The sequence below is a fragment of the Cricetulus griseus genome, chromosome 2 (genome assembly GCF_003668045.3).
Source record: "Cricetulus griseus strain 17A/GY chromosome 2, alternate assembly CriGri-PICRH-1.0, whole genome shotgun sequence".
Lineage (NCBI taxonomy): Eukaryota > Metazoa > Chordata > Mammalia > Rodentia > Cricetidae > Cricetulus > Cricetulus griseus.
The window spans coordinates 333,841,550-333,856,285 of record NC_048595.1 but is presented as its reverse complement, the minus strand read 5'-3'; positions in this window follow the sequence as shown (position 1 = coordinate 333,856,285).

Here is a 14,736-nt window from a genome sequence, read left to right as displayed (position 1 = left end):
GATTCATTGTTCAGAAAGACACAGTGACTGAAACAGAATAAATGTAAATGTCTTCATATATCATGCCCAAAAGACACAGCATGGTTGTTTATCACTTAAAGGAAGGAGGTTCTTTGGGGATGTTGTAAATAATATTTATGAGTGCAAAAATGATGAATATCTTTGTATAATAAGGTATAGTTATGATCATGCATGGAATGTGGTTTGTGTGCCAGACATCATGTAAGGCTCTTCATCAATAATCTTAATATAATTAAATCCTCCTAGGAAACTTCATATGAATATGATTATAATCAGGTGTTTCACACCTACTATCTATCAATAAACACCGGTTTCTTGGATGAGAAAATGTGGCTCAATAAGCTGTCTAGTACGGGTAAGAAGTGGCCTTGTAACCAGCTCCTTATTCTCAAATCCCAAGCTCTTTTATCCTCACTAATTTCTGTATCAACCAGATTGTCAAGAGAATATGAACACTGAATTTTGCATGAATCAGTGTGTTAAACGTGTGCTGACTCATGTATATGCAAATCAAACAAGATTTGGAAAGCACAGAAAAATTTTAAAAGTTTTGTTTCTTACCAGCTTATGATTTGAATATGAAGTGTCTCCACAGATTCACATTATTTTAAATATATTTTGGATATCACAACCTAATTGTATCATTTCCTCCTCTGTTTCCTCCCTTTAAACCTTCCACCCAATGTGGTCTCTCTCTCTCTCTCTCTCTCTCTCTCTATATATATATATATATATATATATATATGTATATATATATATATATATATTATCATTATAGAGATAATGATAATATATAATGAGGTTGAATTTAAAAATAATAAATTGAAATTTCATACTATACTCCCATTAACATGTACAATTAATATGGCTAATAGAAAGCAACACAATTTGTAATATTGTATTCTATGGCTACCACTAAAATGCCAGTATTCAAAAAAGAAAAGATTGCAAGAATATAAACATGAATTTAGGAGACAAATTGTTTTGTTCAGAGTCCAACAAACTTAATATAAGAAGTGAGAAAAAGTAAAAATAAAAATATAAGTAGTGAGGAAAATTTTTAGAAACCATGATTTCATTTAAGATAATTAGTCTTACTGTTTGTATTTAAACCTTTAACAACTGAAATCCAGGGTTTGAGTAACATACCCACTAAGATTAAATAGTTATATTAAAATTTAAATTTTTATATTACTTAACTAAGGTAAAATGATTATATTTCTCCAAACAAGCATTTTCTTCAATAAGTATTATTTATCAATGTTCTTTAAAATATTTCACTTTAATTACCCCCTCCTTTGTGTGTGTGTGTGTTTGTGTGTGTGTGTGTGTGTGTGTGTGTGTGTGTGTGTGTGTGTGTGTGTGTGATGTTCATAGTGGCTAGAAAATGGTATCAGTACCCCTGGATCTGGAGTTATAGACATTGACAAACTGTCAGATATGAGTACTGGGAACAGAACTCAGGACTTCTATAAGCATAATGTGCTCTTAACCTATGTGGCGTCTTTCCAACCCTATAAATTCTTATTTTTACTGAGACATCATTTTAGTATGTTTGTGAATATTGATGTACAGATCTTAGAGTTCATACACATGGATTATGGTCACGCAATATTCATTACTGGATGTTATGAGCTGAATAAGCATAGTACCTTTGTCATCATATGTTGAGTAAGTAAATTTCCCAGTCTGCTGTCAGCTTCTACACATGCTACAAAGAGTTTCTCATAATATTCAATAGTTATGATATTACTCTAATTCTGTGGCTTTTAAAAACATAAATTCTGTTTATTATTTTACAGCATTTTTCTTTTTCTCTTTTTTGCCTTCCCTTGCCTTTCCATGCCAAGCACATGCCTTGCCTTTCCATTGCTTGCCTTGCCATGTTCATGCCTTGCCTGGCCATGTCTTGCCTGACCATGTCTTGCCACACACATGCCATGGCTTTCCTTGCCAGGTGCATGCATTGCCTTGCTGTGCTTTGCCTTGACTTAACATGGAAAGCATTTTTTCAAATACTACTCATTAATGATATATAAACATTATTGAAGAAATAACACATAACACAGTAGCATTTGAAGATTGTGCTAGCTATTGGCTCCACTCCAGAAAGGAAATTTTCTATACAATAGTTTGTTACCCTCTAATGGCAAATCACAAAATCCTCTAAGTAGATGATCAGTATCCACTGCTTGCAAGAGAAAGAGAAACTTACTTTGGAGACTTCACAGAAAGAAGACATTTCCTCTAACTTTTCAATCCCAAGAAATCATTGCTGTTTATATCAGCTTTGGAAACTGTCAGCAGTAATAAAAACAGAGGATTGTGACTATCAGATTGTTGAATGAAAAGGGACACTCAAGGTATCTAACATAAACTGAATGGACCATGTGCATCATATTTAACTCACTCAAAGAGAGGGCAATTCCTTTCTTTCTTTCTTTCTTTCTTTCTTTCTTTCTTTCTTTCTTTCTTTCTTTCTCTCCTTCCTTCCTTCTTTCTTCCCCCCATCTCTCTCTCTGACTTTGTTTCTTTTTTTAAGTTTTTTTAGACAGGGTTTCTCTGTGTAGCTTTGGAGCCTATCACGGCACTCGCACTGTAGACCAGCCTGGCTTTGAACTCACAGAGATCCACCTACCTCTGTCTCCTGAGTGCTGGGATTGAAGTCTTGCTCCACCAATGCCCAGCAGAATGGACAATTTCTTGTCTTTTTAATTTTAGAAACACTCTTATTTACATATCAATCCCCCATTCTCTTCCATATTCCCATGCTCCACACCCACCCCATAACACCAACACACCCCATCCCCAGGGATAGTGAGGCCCTCCTCAGGAGACCATCAAAGTCCATCACATCATTTGGGAGAGGGCCCAGGCCCTCAGTCCTGTATTTGGGCTACAATAATATCCCTCTATAGGGAAGGGACTCCCAAAGTTCATTTGTACTCTAGGGATAAACACTGGCTCCACTGTTAGAGGTCCCATAGACTCTCTTGGCCTCCTAGCTGGCACCCACATTCAGAGGGTTTGGTTCAATCCAATGCTGGTTCCCCAGCTTTATGACTAAGGTCTCCATGCTCTCACTAGGTCACGTCAACTGTTTCTGTGTATTTCTCCAGCACAGTCTTGGCTCCTTTGCTCATCCCTCCTCCCTCTCTGAAACTGGATTCCAAGAATATGGCTCAGTGTTTAGCTTGTGTGTCTGTTTATGTTTAGATAAGCTACTGGATGAAGGCTCTAGGAATGGCAGCCAAGGTAGTCATTATAGGGGAAGGGCATCAAAGGCAGCCTCTCCATCACCGCCTAGATTCTTAGTTGGAGTCATCCCTGTAGATTCCCTAACATTTCCCCTGTTCCAGACCTCTCTCCAAACATATACTGGCTCCCTCTATCATGGCATCTCCTTTCTTGCTCTCCGCTAGTCTTCCCCTGTCTCAGTTCCCCTGTTCTCCTCACCACTCCCCTTCTCCCCTTCTTCCATGCCCACCTCCCTCCTCTCTCCCCCCATGTTCCCAATTTGCTCAGGGGTTTTTGGCCCCCTTCACTTTTTCAGGGGACCATGTGTTCTTCTCTTGGGATCCTCCTTGTTTCCTAGTTTCTCTGGTGGTATGGATTGTAGGCTGGTAGTCCTTTGCTCTATGTCTAATACCCATATATGAGTGAGAACATACTCTGCTTGTCTTTCTGTGATTGGGTTACCTCACTCAGGATGTTTTCTTCCAGTTCCATCTCTATTTGCCTGCGAATTTCAAGATATCATTATTTTCTTTTGTTTTCCCTGCTGAGTAATACTCCATTGTGTAAATGTACCACATTTTCTCCATCTATTCTTCGATTGAGGGACATCTGGGTTGCTTCTAGATTCTGGCTATTATAAACAACATTGCTATGAACATCGTTGAATGTATGTCCTTGTTGCATGAATTGCATTCTTTGGGTATATGCCCAAGAGAGGAATTGCTGGATCTTGAGGTAGACTGATTTCCATTTTCCTGAGGAACCGCTATACTGATTTCCAAAGTGACCACACAAGTTTGCACTCCCACCAGCAATGGAGGAGTGTTCCTCTTTCTCCATATAGTCTCCAGCATAAATTGTCATTGGTGTTTTTGATTTTAGCCATTCTGACAGGAGTAAGATGGTATCTCAGAGTTGCATTTCCCTGATGGTTAAGGATATTGAGTACTTTCTTAAGTGTCTTTCAGCCATTGTAGATTGAGAGAGCAATTTCTTAAAGCAGAAGAGAAATTTCAGTTTCTGAAATAGTGCCTCTCTATGCAACCCTGGCTAGTGTGGCATACTCTGTTCATCAGACTGACCTTGAACTTTGGGGAATCCTCTAGTCTCATCTATCTAAGTGCCAGGATTACAGACGTGAACTATCCCACACAATAACATTGAGGGTTCTTTCAAATCACACATGAAGTATTTTTTATGAAGTAATACTCTATAAGATTCCAAATTGCAGTTATATGACATTGAACTAGTATTTCTATTTGAAAATGAGTACATGCATTTTAGACAAAAATTTTCTTATGTAAATAATTTCTTATGTAAATAATTTAATTGGCTTGGATGGAAGCACATGCCTTTCTTACATATAACATTAGGACTTTCAGAACTAACAGCATGTCAGGATTTTCTAAAATACTGTGGAAAGTGGAAGATGAGCTGGAATGATTTCTGCCAAGCTTTAATTAAGATAAGCTGGTATTAATTTGGTTCTTCATGGGTGTTATATGCAAGTTACACTCTGTACTTTCTATCCTATCCTGAAAACTAGACATAATTTGTGTGTATGATGCTAGTGTGTAAAAACTGCCTGGCTCCTGGCCTGACTCTGCAGGCAATGCTTCCCAGAGCAGTAACTATTAAGCATTGTAAGCCACTCAGCTCTTGTTGCTCCTGGCTGGAATTTCCAACTCCTGAGTGGTGATGCAACAACTCTGACAATTTGTAGGTTTGGATGAAACCCAGTGAAATCAGATAAATCTTCACAGTTTATTCTAGTTTATATGACCATTCTTTACCTAATCTCACTTAAGAATCAGTAAAACTTATTAATACTTAATTTGAAAAGCTTATAATTGTTCTTATGCTTGGAGATGGGAAACATGTAACCATATTGAAATACATACATTTACCAAATTAAATGGTTTCTGGATTTTATTACTGTATCAAAATGTATTGTGGCTGATTATAGTATTTTATAATGTTCATCTAAAAGTAAGTTTCAGAAAATATTTTTTTGAAATTTACCTAAAATTACTGCAGAGAAATTACATTCGGAAAGCTTTCTGTTTGACAATTAACAATATCTTTTTAAGTCTTCAAGCAGAATTTTGTCAAAGAAACTTCTGATTCCTAGTTTTAAAAGGAAATGGTCCCCCTTCCCCATGAGATCTCCCCAAAGGGAGTTCTACAATACATCCACATGAGCTTTTTTTGAGTGATGCACAAAACAATGAGTGTAGGCAAGGCTAAAATCTCCAGTGGCTTTACTGTGTAGCTACTATTGGCTACGACTGGCAGCCTACATGTGAGATCTTATAAAGTGACCTAAACACTAACCAGACATTCTAGTTCTTTTTAATATGCTCTGAGAGAACATGTTTCAAGGAAATTTGCTGCTTGGAAAAAAGCCATTTTCTCTGCTTGTACTGCTGCAATCTCTCTTTTCTCACAGAAGCAGCTATGACACTAGTATAGTTGTACCACTCCTCCTAATCACAAGGCAAGCTAAATTAACATGTCCCAGAAAAGGAAGTATTTTATGCATATTTATTTCTAGCCTGAAAATGTTGTATGAACGAAGTATAGATTAGTTGGATATAATACTGAAGACAGAATAGGCTGCTGTGCTTTCTTTGTCATGAGGCCATGGGGAATAGATTATTGCATGAGTCAGGGAGTTGCCATATTTTATGGAAATAATCTTGAGATACTAATTTCAACAGTGAGCAAAATAAGACTAATAACCTTTTCAGACATTGTTCTTCTGGTTAATGCTTTTCAAAGAGTTTGCCACATAACAGTAGAAGTTACCTAGATGTTTTACAATAAAATTTATTACCACAGTAATCAAATGAAAATGGTTGTGTTCTACATGCATAAAATTCTGAGAACATTAAATAAAATATTATTAATAATATTTCTTTCAGAGAATAATTTGTAGTTCCTAAAAGACTAACTCAGTTCACCAAAATGTCCAAGGTCAAAAGTCATAATTGTGAACTTGATAAAAATTTAATGGTAATTAAGATCATCTGGTTTCCCACTGCAAAACACTATAACATTTCCTTTAAAATATGCCAAAATCTAGATAGCATAGTGCCTAACTAAAATTTAAATACTTATTCTTTACCCACAGGTGAGGTTAGTTCTCATTTTCATCTAGAAAACTTCTTTGCAACAGATAGAGACCACCACAGATAGCAAAAACTGAACAAAATGACAGTGGTAGAGTCCATTGCTAACTGATACATCTACAGCATGAGTCCTGAACACAAGGGTCAGGAATCATTGTGGGAGAGGAAGAAAAAAATGAAGATCAAGTGGGACAGGAAGTTTGCTGAGATTTTCTTCTCAATGTCAGAAGCTGCATCTTTGAAGTGTCATCAACAAAGCTGTCTGAAAATAACCTGAACAAGGACAATGGCAATAGACGTGCTAAAGTAGAAGAGGAAAACCTCAGGAGACCTCAATTCTAAACAAAGAACTACAGGCAGCTAAGGAGTGCTGAGAGTTGGAGACATAGTCATCCCTGGGGAAGAGCACACCACTTGGTTATCCAATACCAAATGATCAACTCTGACAGGATACACATAAGAAAAATATATTTATACTATGTATATATATGGTCTATTTAGGTAACATATATATGTATATGTTACCACAATTAAAGGAAAACATGCCATGAATTTGAAAGAGAGTGAGGGGAGCATATACCTTGGAAAGATAGGAGGTAGAAAGGGGAAGGGTGAATGATGTAATTATAATAATCTCAAAAGCTATTAAAGGTGAGATATTAGGTAAAGACATAAGTAAATTCTCCCAATTGAATCCTGCTTCTCATGACACCTTCAAACAGAGGTCTCTGCTTCTTTAGCTGATTCTGTCTTCTGGGACCACTCCTCAGCACTCCTTTCCTTCAATCCATCCTGCTGTTCCTTGATGACTGATATTTTATCATCATCATCAATAACAACATATATTTATTCATGGTCTGTGCAATTAATCTCCCAGATCCAGATTTTTTTTATATTTTGTATTTTAAGGAACTCAAGATAAATCATTGGTATTTTGCATATTTAAAAATAAAACCATTTCCCTTCAATTTAAAACTTGGACAACAGGGCAGATATATAAGAAATCCTCATGCACAAGTCATGTATCTATATGTATATATAGTTCTAGCATTTTCTTCTCTATCATAATCTTGACTTGATTTTTTAAATCTTTGAAATTTTCCAGAAATATTCCCCATCTTAGCTCTTAAAGCATTCACTCAGTTACATCTTTTATTCTTTCTGGACCATGTGACCTTCTTCATGACATTTCTTTTCATTATTGAGAGCTTAGACCTCATGTTCTAGTTTTCATTTCCTCACCCACAAAGTTTACTTCTGGTCATGTTCAATCAATTACCAGTGTGATTTACTCCAAATGTCTATTTTTTCTGTTCCTTTTTATATATGCACTATTATTTCATAAAAGTAATAAAACCAGGATTCAGTAAATATTTTAAAGACAGAAATGCTGTAAAATTTGTGCATCGTAACCCACTTCTTTTCTAAATAAAAATAAAAGATAACTATGTATCTTAAGGGCGTTGGTGTATCTTAAGGCATCTGTGGCACATGCCTTTAATCCCAACACTCAGGAGGCAGAGGCAGGCAGATCTCTGTGAGTTTGAGGCCAGCCTGGTCTACAGAGCGAGTGCCAGGATAGGCTCCAAAGCTACACAGAGAAACCCTGTCTCAAAAAACAACAAAAAGAAGATTACTATGTATCTTAATTAGAAATCATTGACAATGAGGCTAAGAAATTTAAAACCACACAGAATGAGGTCATAGTTACCAATGGGCAGTGGTGGCCCACGCATTTAATGTCAGCACTTGGGAGGCAGAGGCAGGCGGATCTCTGTGAGTTTGAGACCAGCCTGGTCTACAAGAGCTAGTTCCAGGACAGCCTCTAAAGCCAGAGAAAACCTGTCTCGAAAAATAAAAAACAAACAAACAAACAAAAAACAAAAAAAGAAAAATTATAGCTCTGTGCACTAGTATTAAATAAAAGAATGGAAGTTATTGAACAAAAAACTACTTTACAAAGTAGGAAATTATAATAAAACAAATCAGGAAACATAAAAGTGGCATTTATTTATTTTACTGGATGAGAAATAATAAACATAACATTATCCCAGTCAATAAAACAAAAGAATAAATGAAGAATATACCACATGAGGAATGAGAAGATTGAAATATTCCAAATATAATAAATGGAATTCTTAATTTAGTCGATAAAACATATGGAAATTTTGTTTTAAAAATTGAAGTGAATCAGTAAGTTTGTTTTATTGTTTAATTAAGTTATACTTTTAAAAATATCAAAAACCAATGTTTGACTTTTAAAAAAGTGACATGAAACACATATGTCTTATGTGATAGCTTGAATATGAAATGTCTCAATAGGCTCATATACTTTAGGATTGTTCACTAGATGACGTTCCTACTTTGGGAGGTTCTTGTTACATTTAGAAGTAGGTTGCTGCAAAAAGGGCATGCACTTCTAGATTATTGCATGCACTGCTTTCATGATGTGATTCCTCATCCTCTACTACACCATTCTGGGACATGCTTTACTCACTAAAGGCTCAGAGTAGCCTATAACTTCTGTACCATAAGTCAAATTAAATCTATCCTTATAAAATCGCTCCTTTCAGGCACTTGCACAGTGATGAAAAACACAACAAAAAACAAAACCTAAAGTTGTAACTAGGAAGAGGAATTATCATTGTACCTACCTTGTTGTGTGTTTCTTAAGTCTTTAGATTTTTTTTTCACACAAAAAATTTCTTTATAGAAGTCTTACAATGCAGAAGTCAAGCTATCTGGGTAATTCTGGTGGGAGCTCAGAAGACAGTAGAAATGAGTAGAGGTTAAAATCTGTGCACAAACTTTTCAGCGGCGAAATGGTAACTTGTTGAGAATTAGACTAGAGGCTATTCATGATAAACATTGGCAAATAAATTTATCTACACTTTGTCCATGACCTGAAAATTTGAAGGTTCCTAAATTCAGAATTACTGTATTCATTATCTGGTTGCAAGGCAGTATAGCATTCAGGAGGCAATATGAATGCTGCTGGGTTCTGTTTGCCAAACTTACAATAATAAGAATGGAAAAAAAGAAGTAAAATGGGATTGGAAACCCTGCATTTTGCCTAAAAATGAAGTGAATGAAAAATTGAGGCTAAGGGAAATGGGTCTTCTGAAGAAATTAGTTGTTAAAAAGAGTTGAGTACATTGCATAGACAATAGAAGAGAGGCCTCAAGGATGACTAAGGAAATCGTTAAAATACAAGACACAAGCTAGTCAGTGGTGCAAATGTTTTAATTTTGTTTTATATTTCATGTGAATGAGTGTTCCGCCTGTATGTATTTCTGTTCACACAATGGGTGCCTGGTGCCACAAGAGGTAGTTGAATACCTTGTAACTGGAGTTACAGAAGTTTGTGAGCCACTACATGGGTGCTGGCAATAGAACCTATGTCATCTGAAAGAGCAGAAATCGTCTTAACTGCTGAGGTATCTCAATCCAGCTTGGTGTGAAGGTTTAAATCATGTGAACATTTTTTTTTACAAGAGATTTTCAGGACTCATGGATTATATACGGGGATTCGCAAGACAGTATTTCCTCAGGTTTAGCCATTTATGCATGTAGAATCTAGTACAATTGTGGTTCAGTGGTTGCCAATTACTGTCAATTACTGACTTGGTGGGAGAACTTGGCACATTCCTTATTATTCTATTTTTCAGGTATATATTATACACGATTTATGAGGTTATAAAGACCTCCATCAAGACAGTAAAAAAAAAATGTGTGAGGTCAGGAAACACATGGCAAAGTCAGGATCCCCATATTCAGTTCCAAGGAAGATATCCATGAAGCTACAAGGATTAAGGCAAAGAAACCAAGAATACAGCAGTATGTTAGACATAAGGCAAATATAAACTTCCCAAGGGAATTTCAGACAGAAAGCAGACCAGTCTTTGAGAGACCATATGGGCTTCTGCTATGAAGTCATAGATCTGTATGTGGTTGGGGCTGCTGAAGCCCTTGGAGCTCACATTAAGACATCACATTTCTCAGGTGTTGCCATTGTGCTACTGGGTTTAATGCTTGCCCTGATGAATTTCAATCATTATTTGGTAAGATCATTTCTTGTTATTCACCTGTTTTCCCTCTTGGAATGGTAATGCTAATTTGTTTTATGGGATTTTACAAGTTTGTAATTATTTTCTTATTTTTATCTAAAAATCTTATACAATGTATTTTTGATCATGTTTTGCCTTCTCAAACCCCTTCCAGATCCTCCCAGTTCCTTCTCCCCCTCCTCTGCTCTCCTCTCTTCTCCTCCTCTCCAGATCTATTATCTTTCTATTTCCCATTAGAAAACAAACAGTTCTAAGGATCTATAGTAAATATAATAATAAAATATATAGTAAGATAATACAAAACCAAATACATTAGAATAAGACAAAACAACAACAAACAGAAGGAAAAGTGCCCAGGAAAGGCACATGAAACAGAAATAGAAGCAGGAATCTATTTTTTTGCACATTCAGAAATCACTTAAAAACATAATATGCAAAGGGCCTGTAGGATTAAAAAATAAAAACATATAAAATAAAATAAAAAATTAAAAAAATGGCATGACATTATGAGGCAAGGAACTTCCAAAGATGATTTCATTTCTGTTGTCCATCTGTTGTCATGATGGGCATGCAGTCTACCTTAAAAGTAGCATGTTTATGCAGTGAGACTCCCCTGAAGAACACTGGATTTTCATTTGCAAGTGATTATCAATTGGAGATAGCTTTTTTGTTAGGGATGTGGGCTTGTGTTCACTTCTCCTTTCAGCTCTAGGACCCCATCTCGGGCAGAGCCCTGTGGGCCCTGTGCATGCTGCTTCAATCTCTGTGTGTTTGCATGTGTGTTGGTTCCATTGTATTCAGAAGGCCTTATTTCCTTGGTGCCCCCTATCCACTCTCTCTTACACTGTCTCTGCTTCCTCTTCCTTAGGGTACACTGAGACCAGAGGGAAGAAAATTGATGGACACATCCTATTTAAGGCTGAGTGTTCCAAGGTATCTCATTCTCTGTATGATGTATGGCTGTGGGTTTCTGTATTTGTGCTCATCTGTTGCAAAAGAAAGTTTCTCTGATGATGACTAAGAAACTGATAAATAAGTATAGTAGAATATCATCAGGAGTAATTTCATTGCCAGGATCCTTTAATAGTATTTGGTTTTACCTTAAGTCTTATGCTATTTAGTCTCAGTGTCCTGATAACCCAAGAAGCTTCAGGTATGAGTTCCATCTAGTGGATTGGGTCTTAAGTCAAATCAGACGTTGGTTGCTTACTCCCACAAGGTTTGTGACACTATTGCACTGACATATCTTGAAGTCAGGTTACCACTGTAGTAGGATACCAAAGGATTTGTGGCTGGGTTTGTGTTTATATTTTTCATTGTTAGTGGCAGAATAACTTTTTATACTTTTGACACTAGCATGTGGGTGTGAAGGCTCTGTGTAGGCAACAGCTTAATTTCTCCATTTCCAATGAGTTGTGTAGTACTCTCTTAAGCAATAGTGCCTTACCTTCAGTTTGTTGAGAACCACCTATAGTTTTGGTAACACCTGGTTTTGGGATGTTTAGGGATAACTATGGGACCCCTTTATCCAACAACTCAATAGATGTAACCCAGTTTTAATATTGGGAGCTTAATTTTATGACAAGAGATATACAGTTAGGGGTTCAGTCTCCCCCATTTTTTGAAAATTTTATTCAGATAATTTTTCTCATATGCATGTATTTTAGGAAGCTTCTATAGTATTACATTTTCCTACTATCCCTCAAATGACCCTTAATTTTAGCTGTCTCTCCCTCTATTCTTTTCCTCACTTCTCTCTTAACTCCCCTTCCCGAATTGCTCCCCTTGTTTCAGCCTCCCATCCATCTATAGCTATTTGTTCTATTTCTATTTTCTGTGGTGATCTATATGTCCCCCCTAGTCCCTTATTCTATACCTAACATGTGTGGTTCTATGGATTATACCTTGATTATCACTGACTTAGCAGCGGAATATCTACAGGTAAGTGAATACACACCAAATTTGTGTTTTGGAGTCTGGATTAACTCACACAGGGTAATTTTTTAAAGTTCTATACATTTACCTTTGAATTTCAAGATTTAATTTTTTTAATTGTTGGGTAATATCCCATTGTGTAAATGTGTCATATTTTCCTTATCCATCTATCTGTTGATATGGACAGATATCTACGTTGTTTCTAATTTCTACCTATTAGGAACAGAGCAGTAATGAACATGGTTGAGCAAGTGTCTTTTTCACAGAACTATGTATCCCCAGATATGTGTCCAGGTGTATAGATGGATCTTGAAGCAGATCCATCCCCATCTTTCTGAGGAACTGTCATAGTAGTCATACCAATTTGGAATCCCATCAGCAATGGAGGAGAGTTTCCCCTACTCCACATTTCCATTAGTGTGAGCTGTCACTTGCTTTACTGGTTTTTGACATTCTGATAGGTGTAAGGTGATATCTCAGAGTCCTTTGGATTTTCATTTTCCTGATGGCTAATAATGTTAAATATTTCTTTAAATATTTCTTAGCCATTTGAGTTTCTTCTTTGGAGGATTCTCTTTTTAGAGCTGTGTACCATTTTTTTTCTCTCTTTTTATTATTATTAATTCAAGTTAGGGAACAGGCTTGTTTCACATGTAATTCCCCTCTCCCTCTTCCTCTCCCTCCCCTTATCCCCATTCCTTCTCCCCCACCTCCAACCTACCCCCCACCCCATCCACCCACCACTCCCCAGGCAGGGTAGGGCCCCCAACCGGGGCTCCACCAAGTCCACCAAATCTTCCTGTGCTGGGCCTGGGTCCCTCCCCATGTGTTCAGAGACAGAGTGCATCCCTTCAAGTGGGATGGGCTCTCGAAGTCCCCCACATACACCAGGGCAAAAAGCCAGTCCACCTCCGGAGGCTCCCAGGAGTGCAGAGGCCTCCCCGATGGCATCCATGATCAGGGGGCTGGATTAGTCCCATACTGGCCTCCCAAAGAGCTTCTGGGGTCGATATGCTTTCCCTTTTTCAGGCCAACTGTTTATGTGGGTTTCTCCAACCTGGTACAGACCCCTTCGTTCTTCATTCCTCCCTCTCTTCAACTAGGTTCCAGAATTCAGCTCAGTGTATTTCTGTGTATGTCTGTCTCTGCTTCCATCAGCCACTGGATGAGGACTCTAGGATAGCATAGAGAGTAGTCATCACTCTCATTCTAGGGGAGGGGCTTCTAGGCCATCCTCTCCTCCACTGCCTGGACTGTCAGATCGTGTCATCCTTATAGGTCTCTGGAGATCTTTCTAGTTCCAGATCTCTTCTCGGACCTATAGTGGCTCCCTCTGATATGGTATCTCTCATCCTGCTCTCTCTCCTCTATTCTTCCCCCAACTCAATATATCTGCTCCTCCATTTCTTCTCCTCTCCTCTTCTTCTTGTGCTCTTATTGTGGCAGCACCCACTCCCCTACCCTCATGCTCTCAATTAGCTCGGGAGTTTATGCCACTTCCCATTCCTGGGGTCCATTTATCCCATAGAGTCATTCATGATTTCTAGTTTCTTTGGGGAAGAGGATTATAGGCTGGTAAACCTTTGCTCTATGTCTAAAAATCATATATGAGTGAGTACATACCATGTTTGTCTTTTTGTGATTGGGTTACCTCACTCAGGATGGTTTCTTCTAGTTCCATCCATTTGCCTGCGAATTTCAAGATTCCATTGCATTTTTCTGCTGAGTAGTACTCCATTGTATAAATGTACCACATTTTCTCTTTCCATTCTTCAGTTGAGGGGCATCTAGGTTGCTTCCAGGTTCTGGCTATTACAAACAATGCTGCTATGAACATGGTTGAACATATGTCCTTGTTGTATGGACATGCAGTATTTGGGTATATACCCAAGAGAGGAATGGATGGATCTTGAGGTAGATTGATTCCCATTTTTCTGAGCAACCGCCATACTGATTTCCAAAGTGGTCTTACAAGTTCACACTCCCACCAGCAGTGGAGGAGTGTTCCTTCTTCTCCGCAACCTCTCCAACATAGGTTGTCATTGGTATTTTTGATTTTAGCCATTCTGACAGGTGTGAGGTGGTATCTCAGAGTTGTTTTGAGTTGCATTTCTCTGATGGCCAAGGATTTTGAGCACTTTCTTAAGTGTCTTTCAGCCATTTCAGATTCCTCTGTTGAAAAATCTCTGTTTAGTTCTGCACCCCACTTTTTAATTTCATTGTATGGTGTTTTGGTGGCTAGCTTCTTGAGCTCCTTGTATATTTTGGAAATCAGTCCTCTGTCAGATGTGGGGCTGGTGAAGATCTTTTCCCATTCTGTGGGTGGTCGTTTTATCTTACTGACT